We start from the raw sequence: 18248 nt of genomic DNA, 5'->3' as shown, positions 1-18248 counted from the left end.
ATTCAAAGTGTTGGATTTTGTTTGTTTGGTTTTGGGTTTTTTGTGTGTTTTTTTTTTGTTTTTGGGTTTTTTGTTTGTTTTGTTTTGTTTTGTTTTTTTGTTTTGTTTTGTTTTTTGTTTTTCCAGACAGGGTTTCTCTGTATAGCCCTGGCTGTCCTGGAACTCACATTGTAGACCAGGCTGGCCTCGAACTCAGAAATCCGCCTGCCTCTGCCTCCCAAGTGCTGGGATCAAAGGCGTGCGCCATCACGCCCGGCTTAAGTGTTGGATCTTTATGTAGTAATCACTCCATATACTGCTCAGGAAGAAAGGCATTTGGGGAAAACTGTCCAATAGAAATCAGGGGTGCCTCCACTAGAGATGACAGATCTGGAAAAGCCCAAGCCCCAGATCTCCTCAAAACATCTGCTCACCCCCAGATGCCCCAGCTGTGTACACTTCCATGCACCGTCTTCCAAATTCAGTTACAATTAAACAGTGGTAAGCCCTGGAGAGAGAGAGAGAGAGAGAGAGAGAGAGAGAGAGAGAGAGAGGTCCTTCAAGGTGTGTCCACACTGCTACCCAGTCTCACCCTCACACACTCCTCCCCCCTCCCCATCCCCTTCTCTAAGGAGAAGGGGAGACCTCCTATGAGTACCAAGCCCCCTCCCCAACACATTAAGTCCAATCAGGACTAAGTGCATCCTCTCCCACTGAGGCCAAACAAGGCAGCCCAGGCAGGGGAAAGGGACCCAAAGGCAGGTAACAGATTAAGAGACAGCCCCAGCTCCAATTGTTAGGGGACCCACATGAAGACCAAGCTACACATCTGCTACATATGTGTAGGGGGCCTAGGTCCCTGCATGCTCTTTGGTTGGTGGTTCAGTCTCTGTGAGCCTCCATGGGCCCAGAAGCATTCGTTCTTGTGAAAAGTAGTTTTTGACCCAGGTAAGGGGTACCTGTGAGGGACTTCTGTATACACAGAGCTCTTCTGAATGTATTGGTTAGGCAATAGGACGCCATAGCTGCCTACACCATGTTCTCTGGGACACCTAAGGATACTTTGATCCAGAAACTGCAGAGAATGATCCTCTGGGGTCTTTAGATGTTCAAGAAATGTCTGTCCTCTGCACGATTTAGTTGTACATAAGTAGGCAGTGTTATGACCACCTCCCAGGAAAAAGCCTTAGATCCCATCAACTGTTTTATGTTTAGTAAAACATACATGAAACTTGCCATCTTGCCACAGTGCAGCATGCAGCAGCAGTGCCATGCACATTCACATGTGTGTAGCTTTTACCCACCCATCTCCAAAACTCTCCACCTTAGAGATGACAGATCTGGAAAAGCCCAAGCCCCAGATCCCCTCGAAACATCTGCTCACCCTCAGATGCCCCAGCTGTGTACACTTCCAAGCACTGTCTTCAAAATTCAGTTACAATTAAACAGTGATAAGCCCTGGGGAGAGAGAGAGACAGACAGAGAGAGGGGCAGAGAGAGAGAGAGAGAGAGAGAGATTGATTAAGAACAACAGAAAGTACCAGGGCTGGTTAGAGAGAGAGAGAGAGACTAAGAACAACAGAAAGTACCAGGGCTGGTTAGCAGGGAGAGCTGAATAAATAAGGTTAACCAGGAACCATTGATAACACTGGCTAGGAGCTCCATCTGGGACCGGTGAACTTGTTCCGTAAGCTGCTGATGCAGAAACCACAGCCTGCCTTCCTTACTGTGGCACAAATCTGCCGAGTAGAGAGTGGAATGTTTCTGGGGATTGGCCAATGTGGAGCAGGGCTGGCCCCTTCCTGAGGCTATTGGATCTATCCTTGCCTTTTAGCTTCAGGCCATAGTTCCTCTTTTGTTCATCACACTCGTCAATGTGACTTTCAGTTTCACTCGTCTTGTCTTATTGACCCCAGCCTCCTTTGTGCACAAACCCTAGACCCTTGTCAAGCCCACCTGGGTAACTAGGCCAGCATCCCTTCTCAGGGCCTGTAACTTTATCACACTGCAAATTCCTTTTGCCTCATGAGGTGACATTTTCTCAGACAGTTTCTTGGTGGCAAGCAAAATCATGGTGCATTCCACGTAAGCCTGCTGCCTTGTCCTCTAGACAGAGTATTTCAAGTTCGGCCATGTGCTTTGTCTAGGTTGGGGGCCACACCTGCCTGCTCACCCCAGAGTTCAGAAGGCACCTTGTTGACCTGGGTCTGCACCAACGCCAGGACACCAGTGTTTGCTGCAGTGTCTGTGCAGATGTGTGTGTTTGCACACGGCCTTTCTGTTGGAGTCACATCGTCTACCTGCCTGCCAGCTTTCAGCTCCTCAGACCTGTTGGTTGTAAAATGCTGTTCTCATGGGATCAGTATTTTCTCATATTTCTTGTGCTATGTTCATAACTGCACACTACGCAGATATCCCATAACCTTTCCCTAGGGAATTGTGCTTGACACTGTGCCTCTGCTGCACCTGTCTTCCAGTCCCAGCAGGCTTTGTCCTTGACCTAATCCCAGAGAGAGCATTCACTCAGTAGCTATGTCTTTTAGAGAAGAAAAATCTCATTGCTTTCCAAACCTACTGTGTGTTTTCATGCCGTAAAAAGTTACCAACCAACAGCCTGGAAATGTCTGGCCACAATGGCTGATGTGAATTCTTTGACTGTTAAAAAGTACATTCTGGGGAAAATGCCATACCTGTTTGCTAAATCCCCAGGTGGACACCTATGGCAATATGCAGATTTCCCATGTTTTGCATACTATGGTGGCCTTGGGGTCACTAAGCAGTGTCTCAGCACCAGGTGCTGAAGGAGGTTGGAAGGATTGGGAAGCCAGGGCCTGGAGTAGGTCTTGCAAATGGAGACTGGGCTCAATACTGTGTCTCTCTAAGCTCTTGCCCTCTTCTGTGGGAGACCTGCAGAGGAGACAGGAGTCTCCAGCACAGCTGATATCTTCATTAAGTGTCCAGTGACTCTATAGCGGTCCCCAGGTTGGGGTGGAGGAGATGGCTCCTCTACCTTCCCCATGCTGCGGGCCAGTGTTAATGTGTAGGCTCAGTTTTACATGCCTTTTCCTGAGGAGACGTGAACAAACATCTCTTCAGATAGACACTGGGGCAATGACTACCCAGTGAGTGTGTAACCTGTACTTACAGGACCATGAGTGACCACTTAGGCAGCTCTGTTGCTGAAAATCTCACCCAGCACGGGTGAGAACTCATGAAAGCTGCATCTCTGGAGTTCTCTACCTAGATTACAGGCAGCTTTGGGATCTGGAGAGATGGTTCAGCAGTTAAGAGCACTAGCTGCTCTTCCAGAGGACCTGCACTCCAATTCCCAGAACTCACATGACAGATCCCAAACATCTGTAACAACCACCCCAAGGGATCAGAGACCTTCTTCTGGCTTCTGAAGATACCACATGCATGGGCTACACATATATAATGCAGGCAAAATACCCATATACAATAAACAAACAAACAAACAAATTCTCCTCTCCCAAACAGTCACTAACCTGATTAACTAACAGCACTAGAAAAGAACTTAGTGAATCCTATAAATTTCAGGAGCTTCCTGAACCTTGTAAGTAAACTACTTCCTGATTCTTTCTAGCCTGTCTCCCGACTCTAGGAGACAATGTTGCAATTGAGAGGAAATAGCTACCATAACATCAGAATCCTTAGGGACAATAGTGCTATTGCACTATAAGCAACACAGGCCCTGACCATGACTGGCCTTGGCTAATATGGAGTCGTTCAGAAGTAGATGTCTTCTGAGAACTTACCTACAGAGGAGAGGTGACAGTGCAAGTGTGCTCTTCTCTTGCGTTGGAAGGTGCTGTTGTTTGTAAGAAATGCCCAGAGATCAAGCTGTGGTCAGTCAGAGAGGGGTTATGTTGCAGTATCTGTTTTGAGTGGTTCAAATGTGTGGAGAGACACTGCACAGAGAATTTTATGCCAACAGATAGCTGCAAGGTTCCTTCCATGCGGTGGTGGCTGCTGTGTTGCCTGGAGACAGAGCTGAGCGCTTGCCTGAGCCCTGGCACACAGCGGGGACGGGCTGTGCTTGCCAGTCTGCCCGAGAACAGCCTGTCGCTGCTGAAGGCCCATGGGGTGCAGGGTGCTTTTCAGAATCCATCATTTCCTTTTGCACTGGGCTATGTGGCTGTGCCAGTCACTGTTTCCTTTTGCTCACGTGATTTAATTTACAGCTCTTGTAATGAGCTATGGATTTCGTGCCTGGGGTTCCAGCTTTGAATTTACCGAGATTATTTCTGCAGCAGCCTGGAAATCTGGTGACAAAAGTTTCTGCTGTAAAGGCACATAAGGGCCAACACAGAGCTCTGCCACCTTCTGGCAGAGGGAGGGTTCAGCGGTCTCTGGGCCGGTTAGTCAGGTTCCCTGGAGACTTAAGTGAAAGGCTGGAGGTGCAGGGGGTTCACTGTCCAGCAGCCATGGATGAACTGCGTTACCTGACCAGGAGGCTGGAAATGAAAAAGGATGGGGGGGGGCACAAAGAGAGAAAGAAGAAGCCAAGACAAAAGTTTCTGATCAAAGCTTAAAGTTTAATAGTCAGCACTGCATTTACATAGGGAGAGCCCACAGACCCATCCTTTGTTTCAGCTGAATTATGTTGCGAAGCAAGCTCAGTCTGCTCCTGTGGGAAATGGACTCCACCTGGGTTCAACGCGGGCAAACACTTGAGGTCTGTTTAGCCTACTCAAGGCTGGAGGAAGGACACGCGCAATGTACACAGTCTCTAACCAAGCTATCCCAGACCCGAAGCTTCTGCCAGGATCTCTGAGGGCCTAAGCACAGGCTCAGAGTAGGAGACACTGAGGTCCTGGCCCCATGGACATGTAGGACTCTCTGTCACTCAGGAGAGAGGCCTTCTGTACCATTCATGTTTCCATATGACTAGATATGGCAGTCACAGAGGAGGAACATCTGCGGCTTTATGTAGACACCCTCACAGGCACACCTGGAGATACGTCTAACCAACCCCGGGCCACCCCGGAGTCCATCCATACCCACAAAGCTCCCTATCACACGAGCTCTGGCCTTTGCCCCATGCCCACCCCAGTGCCTATGGCTGGGGGTTCTCCGTTCACTGGTACCTCCCGAGAGCCCTGCCAGATGGCAAACTGCACTTCCAGCACGGACACAAACATACTTACTGTGCATTTGTAGTTCTTGCCTCTGGACCATTGCTGGGAACCTCTGGCTGGTTTCATGGGGTGTGAAGTCTGAGTCTCAAGGAGGCTCATCTCAGAACCTCAGGGCAGAGCTGAGGTCGGGGGTCTCGGTTTAGAAGAGGTTGCAGAGGAACTACCAAGGGAGTGTCAGCGATGGGCTCCCTATCCACGTTGGTATGAAAATGGCTGTTACATGTGACACTGAGCCATTCTCCCAAATTCTCAACATCAAAGCTCTTTCTACCATCCCAGCATCTAGGGTGAACAGCATAGCCCCTATCAGCAATGCACTAGTGCACAGGGGCCAGGTGGAATTGTTACTGCGGTGCACTAGTGCATAAAGATCGGGTGGAATTGTCATGACCAGATAGCTATGAACCCAGGATAAGAAAGTCTTGGTTGCTCTTCACTGAGGTGAGGCATAACCTGGTCAGTAGCCTTTCCCTTTGGTGACAGTGACAGATCACTGCCCAGAGACTCTCTTGGGCGACCACACTAGGGAGTGTCACTAGGTTCTGTCACAGCCCAGGAACTTAAGGGTAGAGACTTTACCTCACCTGAGGCCAGACTACTACAGGACCATGTGTGGTTAGGTCAGTGAGCTCTGGATTCCATGTATCCTGTCTGGCTAGCAGTGTGCTCGGTTGGTTTACCTGCCTGCTTGCTGATCTGTCTTTCAGCAGACAAGCAGAGACATTACAAAGTGAGTCAGCACAGCGTTGAGCTGCAGTCAGGGGTCTGAGGCAGGTCTGTTTTCGTTTCTTTTGTTCCTTGGATTGCTGGGACTGTGATGTAACTGGGACTGTAATGACTCGTGTGTTATACAGTGTGGCCACCATCCCTGTTATGGCCAGCCCCACTGCTCAGCAGGTGTGGGAGCCCATGGCCAAGATAGCTGCCTGTTTGCATGTGAGGCCCTGTGGGAACTTCTAGAGGCATGGAGACAGTGGGACCTGGCCACTTTGGTGGACACTGGTTAAAGATAAAAATAAGGGCATTGGTCTTTCTCAGCGTCCTATACAAATGTGGCAGAGAAAGTCTAGATTTGTGTTTTGGATTTTTGCCTTTGTTTGAAAAAGACTATATTAAAGATACACCTAAATGCCCAGAAGAAACACTGCAACACCAAGGACTCTTCCCTCCAATATCTATCCTAGGTCTTTCATCTCTCTTCTGCCTCCTTTAGAGAATAATTTTTATATGCATGCACACATGTGAAAGCCAGAAGTGTTGGATCCCCTAGAGCTGGAGTTACAGGCATGTCTTAGTCAGGGTTTCTATTCCTGCACAAACATCATGACCAAGAAGCAGTTGTGGAGGAAAGCGTTTATTCAGCTTACACTTCCATACTGCTGTTCATCACCAAAGAAAGTCAGGACTGGAACTCAAGCAGGTCAGGAAGCAGGAGCTGATGCAGAGGCCATGGAGGGATGTTCTTTACTGGCTTGCTTCCTCTGGCTTGCTCAGCCTGCTGTCTTATAGAACCCAAGACTACCAGCCCAGTGATGGCACCACCCACAAAGGAGCCCTCCCCCCTCGATCACTAATTGAGAAAATGCCCCACAGCTGGGTCTCATGGAGGCATTTCCCCAACTGAAGCTCCTTTCTCTGCAATAACTCCAGCCTGTGTCAAGTTGACCCACAAAGCCAGCCAGTACAGGGCAGTTATGAACAGCCTGACGTGGATGTGAGGAATCTGGGGTCTCCTGGAAGAGCATCCAATGCTCTTAACCACCGCGCCATCCCTCCAGCCCCTAGATGCCTGTTATGACTGTTATGGGACCTTTAAACATTTATTTCTCCTCTAGGGCTCAGTTTCTCCATGAAGCAGATGCAGGTCCTGCAAAGAGGTCAGACTCAATGATTCATGGCGATTAGGGGACTCAAGTTATTCTGTTGCCTACAAAAATCCAAGCATACCTGGAAGGGCCATGGTAGCACTGTAAGAGGGAATTCAAGTGGTATGAGTGGGCCTCCTCCCCTGACTGCCACCGGAAGGTTCTGAGAAGTAGCCAGGGTTGTTGGTGTGCAGATACAGCAGACCTGGAGGAGAATGGAGGATCAAGAAACCCCTTGTGATGGTTCGTATATGCTCAGCCCAGGGAGTGGCACTATTAGAAGGTGTGGCCCTGGGGCTGGAGAGTTGGCTCAGCAGTTGAGAGCACTGACTGCTCTTCCAAAGGTCCTGAGTTCAATTCCCAGCAACCACCTGGTGGCTCACAACCATCTGTAATGGGATCCGATACTCCCTTCTGGTGTGCCTGAAGACAACTACAGTGTACTCACATACATAAATAAATAAATCCACCCAAAAAAGAGAATTATTTAAAAAAAAGAAGGTGTGGCCCTGTTAAAGTAGGTGTGTCACTGTGGGTGTGGGCTTTAAGACCCTAGTCCTAGCTGCCTGAAATTCAGTATTCTGTTATCAGCCTTCTTTCAGATGAAGATGTAGAACTCTCAATTCCTCCTGTAACATGCTGGCATGGATGCTGCCATGTTCCCACCTTGATAATAATGGACTGACCATCTGAACCTGTATGCCAGCCAGCCCCAGTTAAATGTTCTTTATAAGAGTTGCCTTGGTCATGGTGTCTGTTTGCAGGAGTAAAACTCTAAGACACCCCTCCACTTCCTCTGGCGGCAGGGTTGGCACACAAAGGCCAGCAGTTCTGTCCCAGTGCCCCGGTTTCTGTTGACCATCCGAGTGTAGGAGTCGTTCTGCCCCACTGACCTCTGCAGCGGCCAGTGAGTGCAGCTGCGGTGCTGAGGACTCACTGGAACTGAGGGAAATCGGAGATGTTTCCCAGTGTGTTTGCTTCCTCCACGCACTTCCCTAAATAGGATTGAATTATTCTGACAGATAAGCTGTAGTTTTGAAGGGAACTCGGTTCACCCAAGCTTAAACTCATCAGGCACTCCCCAGTTGGGAGAGCTCATTTGAGAAGCTGGAACTGAGATGATTTTTTTTTTTTTTTTTTTACTCCAGCTAAACTTGAAATATTGAGATGTGGCGCAAAGGGGAAGTTGTCAAAATTTGCCAAGTCAGCCATAGCCAGCTTATACCATTTTTATCAAAACTGTTCCCCCGCGAGGCTCCGTGGAAAGTTCTGCTGTGGTTTGCAGCAGAACTCCACATCGATGACCCAGGTGAACCTGCATCCTCTGGTTCCCTGTCTGCTAGGGGAAGCTTTCCTTCCACAGACACCGTTCTGGAAAAGTGCGCCTTCCTGAACTGAGAGTCAGGTTTCTCCCTTACAAGTGGACTTCGATGTCTTTTTTTAAGATTATTTATTTTATGTATATGAGTACTCTGTCTTCAGACATACCGTAAGAGAGCATCAGACCCCAGTACAGATGCTTGTGAACCACCATGTGGTTGCTGGGAATTGAACTCAGGTGACCTTGAGGGCAATCAGTGCTTTTAACCACTGAGCCGTCTCTCCAGCCCTCGGATGTCTTAAAAAATAAGCCTGCCACCTCCGTGGGTGCAGTGTCTGGAGGGAAGTACCAAAGCCTCACATCCTGTGGCCTACTGTGAGCTTTTGCTTCTATGGACAGTCGCAAAATACAGAGCTGTTCCCAGAACCTCAGGGAATTTAAGCAGAGGCCAAATCGGCCAATAGGCTACCGTTTGCCACCTTCCTCCCAACAAACCCCTTTTCTGTCAGAATGGTGACCCATACAACAGCCCGGCAGCCATCTTGTCTCCCAGCATCGTGGCCAGAGCCCTCTCTGATCATCCCTGTGCCTGCCTGCACAGCACTGGGGGAATGCGGTGCTAAGTGTTCCCTAGCTCTTTGTTGTAACTTATTGTGGGGTGACCATTCTTGACCACAAAAGACTTCGAGGAGTTTCATCATGTGTTGCATTGCTGCTTCTCAGGGGGCCCTGAGGTGGTCCCATAGTCTGTCCCTCAGAGGTCAGGCCAGTGACTTTTAGGACTATTCATCCATTCAAGGTTGTGGGAGCCAGACCAGTGAAGAGACCTGTGGTAGTTTGTATATGGCCCAGGGAATGGCACTATTAGAAGATGTGGCCCTATTGGACTGGGTGTGACCTTGTTGGAGTAGGTGTGTCACTGTGGGTATGGGCTTTAAGACCCTCATCCTAGCTGCATGGAAGCCAGTATTCTGCTAGCAGCCTTCAGATGAAGATGTAGAACTCTCAGCTCTGCCTGCACCATGCCTGCCTGGATGCTGCCATGTTCCTGCCTTGATGATGATGGACAAATCTCTGAACCTGGAAGCCAGCCCCAATTAAATGTTGTCCTTAGAAGAGTTGCCTTGGTCATGGTGTCTATTCACAGCAGGAAAACCCTCACTAAGACAAGACCCTTCTCCAAATTCACCCCTCTGTCTCAAACACTACCTCATAGCTGTTTAAGTCTCCTTGGTAACTAGGTGATCGGCTGGTGTGTTTTTACGTGTCTATCTGCTAATTATTTCTCTGAAGATTGCTGCCCTTGGGTGCTTGGTTGTTGTTGAACCTATGTGCATACTGCAGTGTTTTCCCATTGATCCTATGTGTATTTCTACCTAGGCCTCTGCTTGCTAGGGACACACCCTCCCTACCTTGCTTCCCCTGTCACTGAGACCCGTACTTCAGCACGAAGCTCAGTGGGCCCAGAGTCCTCTTCCTGCTGAGTACCCGCTGGACAGTGCCAAACCAACTGGGTTCAGCAAACACCCAACAGTGCTTTGCCTGTGTGCACTTTTAAGCCAGGGGTGGGCCAACCCGGCCCTGGATGCAAGTGCCCTCCCGTTTACAACCCTGTATAAGAAGTTCACTGTCTTGCTTGCCTTGGATCCACAGTGAGCCTGACCCTCGGGCAGATGTCTGTTGAATCAGCATTTTGTAACTCAGAAGTGCTGAGTGTGCTCCTGCCTCCAGTGGAAGCTAAAAGAGGCTCTCTGCCCTGCGCTGCTGCTCAGCACACTGAACAAGGAAATCAACTTAATTAGGCCTCGTAGGGGTATTTCCTAAAACTTTGCATTGTTTCTAATTAGCACTAATAGGCTGCCATAAATAAGTTCTTCACTTAACATGGTATGGTAAAATATGGATGGCTAAACAAATATAAATGTTGCTTGCACTCCTACAACTCTGACTGTCCAGGTACCTGATTCAGTGAAAGCACTGACCATATTACCCCTGAGTCGACCCGTTTGAGGCCAGTCCTTCTGTCGTTGGGATGCGCCCTGAGCAGAAACTGCTATTTTACCAGATCCTCTCATTTCTAGTTTCTGATTCCTGGGGCAGCGATTTCATTCTAAAGACTCAGCTTGTCGACAACAGACACAGGCTTCCTCCCCCCAGGCCGTAGCCACCGTCTCTGTGGATTTTACTGCAAATCCAAGAGACCCAGCTGCAAGTGTACTGGAAACGAGTGGATTTGCCAAGGTGGCTGGCTGTAAAATAAACAGAAAAATTCAGTCACTTCTCTGCATATCAGAGGAGTTTTAAAAAAATAGTGGTAAAACTGTTCTGTTAGTATTAGAATAAAGATGTGAAGTGTCTAGGGATATACTTAGCAAGAAAGGCTCAGTGTTAAAAAGAGAAGCCAGCATGAGGCTGGGTGAGGCGTAGAAAGAGCGGGTGGGGGCAGTATGTTCTGTGCTTGGATGGGAGAAGAACCTCCCCCAGCCGATACATATACATGATGCTGTCGGTCACAAGCCCAGTGAGTGTTCTTGGATGTTCTACAGGATGTTAAGGACCTAGAGACACACATGAGTAGGCTCTGATTTTTCAAAACCTACTTTTAATATGGGTTCTTAAATGCTTTAACCTCCCTTCTAACCCACCAGAGGTTGTGGGAAAAAAAGGTTATGAGGATACGGGGTATGTGGATCTGTTTGAAAATAATTCTTTGGAGCAAATCCGATCTGCGTTGTCAGGATATCAGCAGGGCAGATCACACGAATCAGCAGCACAAACACCATCCACGAATCAGCAACGGCAGGTCAGTCCAGAAGAAGCCATGAGGCTCTGCTGTATGCTGTTTAGAAGGAGTTCCTTGGGATAATTTAAATCTCCAGTTGTCAGGATACCAGCCGTCCAGTTCAGTAGTGTCAGGATAGCAAACATGAATCAGCAGTGGTGGCACAATCCAGCAGAAACAGCCAGGCCTCCACCAAATCGGCATGAGTCAGCAGGAGGGACCAGGACCAGCAGGGACGCCAGGAGAAGTTCTCTGCCTCTCTCAATGAAGTGAAGATCAGTGAAGACGAAGACAGAAGACGAAAGACCGAAGATGAAAGACCAACGAAGCATTGCAAAGCTAACTATGCAAGCCTGCTGTCACTGTCCAATTTATACTCTCTCCAAACATCACGTTTGTCCTTCCACCTGTGTCTGCTTCAGCAAAACATCCCTTCACCTGTGTCTGCTTCAGGAAAACAGTCTTTCACATGTCTGCTTTAACAAAACCTCTTTTCGCCTGTGTGCCCCAGTGTCTTAGTCAGGGTTTCTATTCCTGCACAAACATCATGACCAAGAAGCAAGTTGGGGAGGAAAGGGTTTATTCGGCTTACACTTCCATGCTGCTGTTCATCACCAAAGGAAGTCAGGACTGGAACTCAAGCAGGTCAGGGAGTAGGAGCTGATGCAGAGGCCATGGAGGGATGTTCTTTACTGGCTTGCCTCACCTGGCTTGCTCAGCCTGCTCTCTTATAGAACCCAAGACTACCAGTCCAGAGATGGTCCCACCCACAAGGGGCCTTTCCCCCTTGATCACTAATTGAGAAAATGCCTTACAGTTGGATCTCATGGAGGCATTTCCTCAACTGAAGCTCCTTTCTCTGTGATAACCCCAGCTGTGTCAAGTTGACACAAAATTAGCCAGTACAATTGACCCCTTGTCAACTTGACACACAAACAAATCACTAGTAAGCCTCAACCCTTACATTCTTATTCATCCCCAAGATTTAAATAACTTTAAAAGTCCCACAGTCTTTACATATTCTTAAAATTTCAATTTCTTTAAAATAGCCATCTCTTTTAAAATCCAAAGTCTTTTTACAATTAAAAGTCTCTTAACTGTGGGCTCCACTAAAACAGTTTCTTCCTTCGAGAGGGAAAATATCAGGGCACAGCCACAATCAAAAGCAAAAGTCAATCTCCAACCGTCCAATGTCTGGGATCCAACTTACAATCTTCTGGGCTCCTCCAAGGGCTTGGGTCACTTCTCCAGCCATGCCCTTTGTAGCACACGCGTCATCCTCTAGGCTCCAGATGCCTGTACTCCACTGCTGCTGCTGCTCTTGGTGGTCATCTCATGGTACTGGCATCTCCAAAACACTGCATGACCCCTTCAGTCCTGGGCCATCAATTGCAACTGAGGCTGGACTTTCACCAATGGCCTTCCATGGCCTCTCACAGTGCCAAGCCTCAGCTGCTCTGCTCAACTCCTTCATGCCTTCAAAACCAGTACCACCTGGGTGACCCTTATACATTACCAAGTCCAGCCACAGCACAAGGTACAACTTTGGCTATATCTGGAACACAGCCACTGTGCTCTCAGAAAACACTTCCCAGAAGATGTCACCTCAATGATGCTGGTCTCTTCTTAATCACTGCTAATTTCTTAACTCCAGCTAACCAGCATCAATAGTCCCAGTAATGCAAAGTTTTTGCTTTAGTAGTTCTGGTATCTTGTTAATCACAGCTGATTCTTCAGCCCCAGCTAACCAGAACTACAGAATCTTCACAATCAAAACAGCAATGGCCCTGAAAAGAGTCTTTAATTTTCCCTCTGAAATTTCACAAACCAGACCTCCATCTTCTGCAGTGTTCTCAACATTATCTTCCAAGCTCCTACACAACATCTGACAGAGCTTTTAACAACGGGTGGATCTTCAAGCCCAAAGTTCCAAAGTCCTTCCACAGTCCTCCCCAAAACATGGTCAGGTTGTCACAGGAATACCCCACTCTGCTGGTACCAATTTGTCTTAGTCAGGGTTTCTATTCCTGCACAAACATCATGACCAAGAAACAAGTTGGGGAGGAAAGGGTTTATTCGGCTTACACTTCCATACTGCTGTTCATCACCACGGAAGCCAGGACTGGAACTCAAGCAGGTCAGGAAGCAGGAGCTGATGCAGAGGCCATGGAGGGATGTTCTTTACTGGCTTGCCTCACCTGGCTTGCTCAGCCTGCTCTCTTATAGAACCCAAGACTACCAGTCCAGAGATGGTCCCACCCACAAGGGGCCTTTCCCCCTTGATCACTAATTGAGAAAATGCCTTACAGTTGGATCTCATGGAGGCATTTCCTCAACTGAAGCTCCTTTCTCTGTGATAACCCCAGCTGTGTCAAGTTGACACAAAATTAGCCAGTACACCCAGCAAACCATTGTTTGACATAACTGACTTTCCAAAGAAGCTACGAGTTTCCTCTTCACACATGTGTTCTACTAGCTGTGAGGTGCAGAGAATATGGAAGTCAGCTGAGCAGGAGGCTAGGGTCCTCTCTGGTGTCTAACAGCTTCCTAGACTTGGAGTATGTGAATGGTGATACACGCTTACTAGTGGCTGTGGCTGGTATTCAGCCGAAGTCAGCTGTGCCCACACAGTGTTTCTGGCTCCCAGGAACCTAGCACATCTTTGGTCTCATCTTCCAGGTGGCTGGCAGTAAGAAGATCTCCTGGCCACGCAGAACATGGTTTCTCCATAGCCTTGATGGGGACAGGCATATCTAACACCAGCATTGATGTGAGTAGGAAGACAGGAGGTGGGAGTTAGGGAGGTGTCTGTGGAGACACCATCTTAGTATTTCACACTTTACCAGATATAGGAACGCAGAGTAAATAAAATTAAACAATTATAAAAGTAACAGATCTTAGAAATACTATATGCAAAATTAAATATGTTCTTAGTAAGACACACATTGGAAAGTGTAATAAGTAAGATGAAACAAACATATACTTAGTAACAGTACCATGCTCACCCTGGCAATTTGGAGATGACCACACAGAAATTGAACAAATCTGGGTGGCAACTTAGTGTATAAGATGAAGCCTTCCCACAGCTGTGAGTGGTTGTCTTATAGATGCTATCTGAAAGCATCTATTTAAATAAATTCTAAATATGTAGGAGATCATGGAGGGGAAACCCAAACCCATATAAGTAGCAAACGAAAATGTAAGTAAATATACCTGGATGTAGGGGAAATCATTTTAGCCTTCCCCCCAAAAAAACAGAAACCATAAAGGTAATAAAATTACAATGTATGTGACAATAGGCTTATAGTCTTCGTATAGAAGAAATTCAAATACATTTATAAGAAAAATACTACTTTGGCGAGAAGGAGATTGTGCCGCGAGCCTGCCATGAAGGTTAGCAGTGCTGGAAACTGTAGCAGATGCTCTCTATGGCTAAAAGAAGGGCGCATCCCATTCAGTGATGGAGAGTGTGCTGCTTCTGTGTTGGCAGGAACTCGAATACATGTCCACATCAGTGTGTCCAATTCTTTGGTAATTCTTTATGTGTCCGAGGTCTTTGGTAATGCAGAAGAAGGGGCATTTCACAGGTGAGCCTATCACTCACAGGAGAGAGTGAGTCTCTAGTAGGAAGTCTGGGGATCTACCTAGTTCAGTGACAGAGTGTTGACCTAGCATGTGTAAAGCTCTAGTTCAGTGGCAGAGTGTTGACCTAGCATGCGTAAACCTCTGTATTCATTAAAACCAGGAAGCCTGTTTCTGGGAACTCTGCCTAAGGAGCCACAGGCTTAGCATGCTTAGAATGTTCCCTGGTGCATCGTTTGTAGTAGGTAAAAATTTAGTGAGAGAGATCGTTTCTAGTAATGGCAGTTGGGTTAATTCAAACCAACCCACCTGCCACAAAGCGCTCAGCGGGCTGAACCAGGCACAGGGCGGCAAGCGGCAAGCCCCTCCTCGTCCTCAACTAGAGCTTCAGCTGTGGGGTCCGGCCTTCAGGAAACAGCTAAAGTTAACAGCTCAGTGAAGAAAAACGGCTGTGCACTTCGTGCCATTGTTGAACCACATGGTACATGATCCGGGACTCGGGCCTGTCTGTCCGCATCCTGCTGAGTTCATCTATACCTGGAACTTCAGTGCACTCTCTCAAAGCTGGGTGAAAGCTCGCTCTCGACACGCCCAAGGGCACAGCAGGGCCCGCATCTCCAGGAAGCACACCGGCAGGCTTAGTGTGCCACCTCACGACGTCCCCAACCTCAGGTCCTTGCCTACTATGAATCTCTCCCAGAAGAAACCAGCGACACGTGGGGTCAGGGCCCCTGAAGAACTTGTTTCTGCAGCATGACACACACTGGCTAGCAAAGTGTCGGCAGGAGAGTGGGTTGACAAGCCTGCTTCAGAGCAAACTATTTGAAAGGAGCAGCTCGCTTCTGCTTAAATGGCTGCAGTGCTGCTTTTGAACACGTGCTTCTCCTAGGGAGATCTGACCTTCCCCTGCCTGCACCACCAAGTCTGACTATGCAAGAGCGCTCTTAGAAGAATTAATTACGAAGAAAAAAAACCTTGAGTTTGGAAGTCAAATTTGGAGTTGGTGAAATGAGTTAACCTACATCTTGTTCCGCTACTTCTGAGAGAGAAGGTGAAATCGGCACGGTCATTAACAAGATCGGGTTCGGCTGTGAGCTCAGCCTTCACAGGATCTGCCTGTGGCCAACTCCAGGCTAAGCCTGCTAACTGCAGGACGATGGGTAACCTGCAGACGACTCCAGCTAGCTACCTAAAACAGATGGCCGGACGGATGCGGAGCTGGGAGTAAGATCAGGTGGTGCACAAGGTGTAGTCGGAGGCACGAGAAACAATTGAATCACCACCAAGTAGGCTTTCAGACAGGAGCCAAGGAAGACACAGTCTTAAGACACACCTGCCTTCCTATGTCCCCTCCTGTCTCCTCATCTGCGGGCTATGTTTAATTTACAGAGACTGAAGTACATTCATAGTCTTTGCAGGCCTCCTTGGTAAGCTACTGTCACTAATTTTTAATTGCACACAAGGACAAAAGTAAGCCTGCGTGGGGCAGCATGCTAGTGACACAACTACCCCCTGCTGATTGACATCTCATTACCATGGGAACTGGACACACCCACCCCCTGCTGTTCCACATCTCACCATAGTGAAAGCTGAATTCCTTCTTTTATTTCTCCTGGGAAGTGAAGAAGACCAGTGACAACATGGGCCCCATGTCAGTAGACCTTGTTTTCTGAAGTGCTTGGTTGTCCAAAGTGAGCCTGTCTTGGTCACTAGTTGTGAGTTGTGTAGCAGAAATTATTAAAACCCCAGCCTGGGGTTTCAATAGCCTTTGGTTATTGAGTTCCTGGATGAGAGACACACTCACAGCCTTTATATATACAGTACAATAGCTGGGCAGCTGCCTACCCTCCGTGTTGTTAGAATCTATTTCCCTATTGATAATCCAAGTTATTACTTTCTATGTTACATCTGGGCTGCTCTTAGCTCTAATTAGGCAGCCCTCGGGGCCATGCTCGCCTCTCTTGTAATGCATGGCCGCTTCCTTCCTCCTCCTGCACACTCTTCTCCTGGCTGGTTCCAAGCCCAGGAAGTCTAACCACCACCTATGTCTGGAGGGGGAGAGGGAGGGGGAGGGGAGGGGGAGGGGGGGAAAGGGGAGGGGGAGGAGGAGGGGAGGAGGGGAGGGGGGGAAGGGGAGGGGGAGGAGGAAGAGGGGGAGGAGGAGGAGGAGGAAGAGGAGGAGGAGGAGGAGGAGGAGGAGGAGGAGAGGCGTACCACTGATGAGACATCCATGATCAAAATGAAGAGAGACATGCTTGCCATGAGCTGGGAGATCAGATGCTATAGAATTCGTCCTAGCTGAGTTGCAGGGTCTGTGAACTCTCCTTCCAAACCTGGTTCATGTAAATATCATCAAGCTGTTTATAAAATACTTGTGGCTCAACAGCGGAGGTGTTTTAAAGAACTAGGTGGAAGATTCACACCTCTTAACTTCAGGATTCCCAACAAAACTCCAGCCAGGCTTTGCAGTACTGTGTGAGAAAGAGGTGAGACCTGTAGTCTCTGCAGTCAGCCCAGAGAGCAGACGTGGATGTGCAAGGCCACCTGAATCTTTGTATGTGTATGTTTTGCTTGTGTGTATGTGTGTGCAATGTGTAGGTAGAGCTTGAGAAAGTCAGAAGAAGGCATCAGATGCCCTGGGACTGGAGTTACAGATGCTTGTGGGTCACCAGGTGGACACTAGGAATTGAACCTGCGTCCTCTGGAAGAGCTGCAAGTACTCTTAAGCACCGAGACATCTCTCCAGTTCCTTGCCTTATATTTTACACAAAAATTCAACTCAAAATGGACGGTAGATATAAACATAAAATATAAAATGTGGAACTTCTAGGAAAACCTCGGAAACTGTCTTTGCTTGTCTAGATTGGAGACTTCAGATGTTATATCAAAAGATTTCTACAGGGGGAAAAATTGGTAAATTGCACTTCATCAGAGTTAAGCACTTTGCCTATGAAAGACTGCTAAGGGAATGAAAAGGCAGGGCTCTGACTGGAAGAAATATTTGCAAATCACAGATCTGACAAAAGCCTTTAGCAATTAGACTATATAAAGAGCTGTACAAACTCAGCTGTAAAGAAACCCGGTTACAAAGGAACAAAGATTTGAGCAGATACTCAACCAGGGAAGACATAAGTGACATCACATGGGAAGATCCTGGATGCTGTTCGCTGCTAGGGATATACAAACTAAAGGACTGTGCGAGACCACACACTTTATTTATAAGGATGAAGAGGGGGAGAGAGAATTATAGCACGCATGTAGGTGGGCTGTGATTTGAAAAAGCAAACAAACAACCTGGAATGAATCGGAGCGCTGGATCCCCAGATGCTCTGTGGAAAGGCAAGTGGTATGGCTTGGGAAGTAGCGTGCTCTCATATACATGGTCTGACCCGGCAATCTACTGTAGGATTTACCCCCAAAGAGAAGCAAATGCCCACAGAGATTGACTCATTAACGTTCATGCTAGCTTTATTTGCAAAAGCCCCCAGAACATTAATGCATATCCACAAATGGACAGTGGATACACCCTGACACAATCATAGAATGGGATCCATCAGTTA

At 47.9% G+C, this 18248-nt stretch overlaps 1 protein-coding gene and 1 long non-coding RNA gene across 4 annotated transcripts in view; one reads left to right on the top strand and one right to left on the bottom strand.

Annotated features, from left to right (window-relative positions):
- Nucleotides 1-18248, top strand: part of Kcng2 (potassium voltage-gated channel, subfamily G, member 2) — a 69711-nt gene that overhangs the window by 43127 nt on the left and 8336 nt on the right. The window lies entirely within an intron of this gene.
- Gm29913 lies at nt 37-4454 on the bottom strand. The gene is made up of 3 exons (XR_386385.3): nt 3756-4454; nt 1364-1437; nt 37-487 (listed from the first exon to the last, which is right to left on the bottom strand). It is a non-coding gene; the product is annotated as a predicted gene, 29913 (long non-coding RNA).

Source organism: Mus musculus, chromosome 18 (genome assembly GCF_000001635.26).
Source record: "Mus musculus strain C57BL/6J chromosome 18, GRCm38.p6 C57BL/6J".
In the NCBI taxonomy this organism is placed as follows: Eukaryota; Metazoa; Chordata; class Mammalia; order Rodentia; family Muridae; genus Mus; species Mus musculus.
Note: the sequence above shows the minus strand (reverse complement) of the source record. Positions and strands in the feature narration are given on the sequence as shown.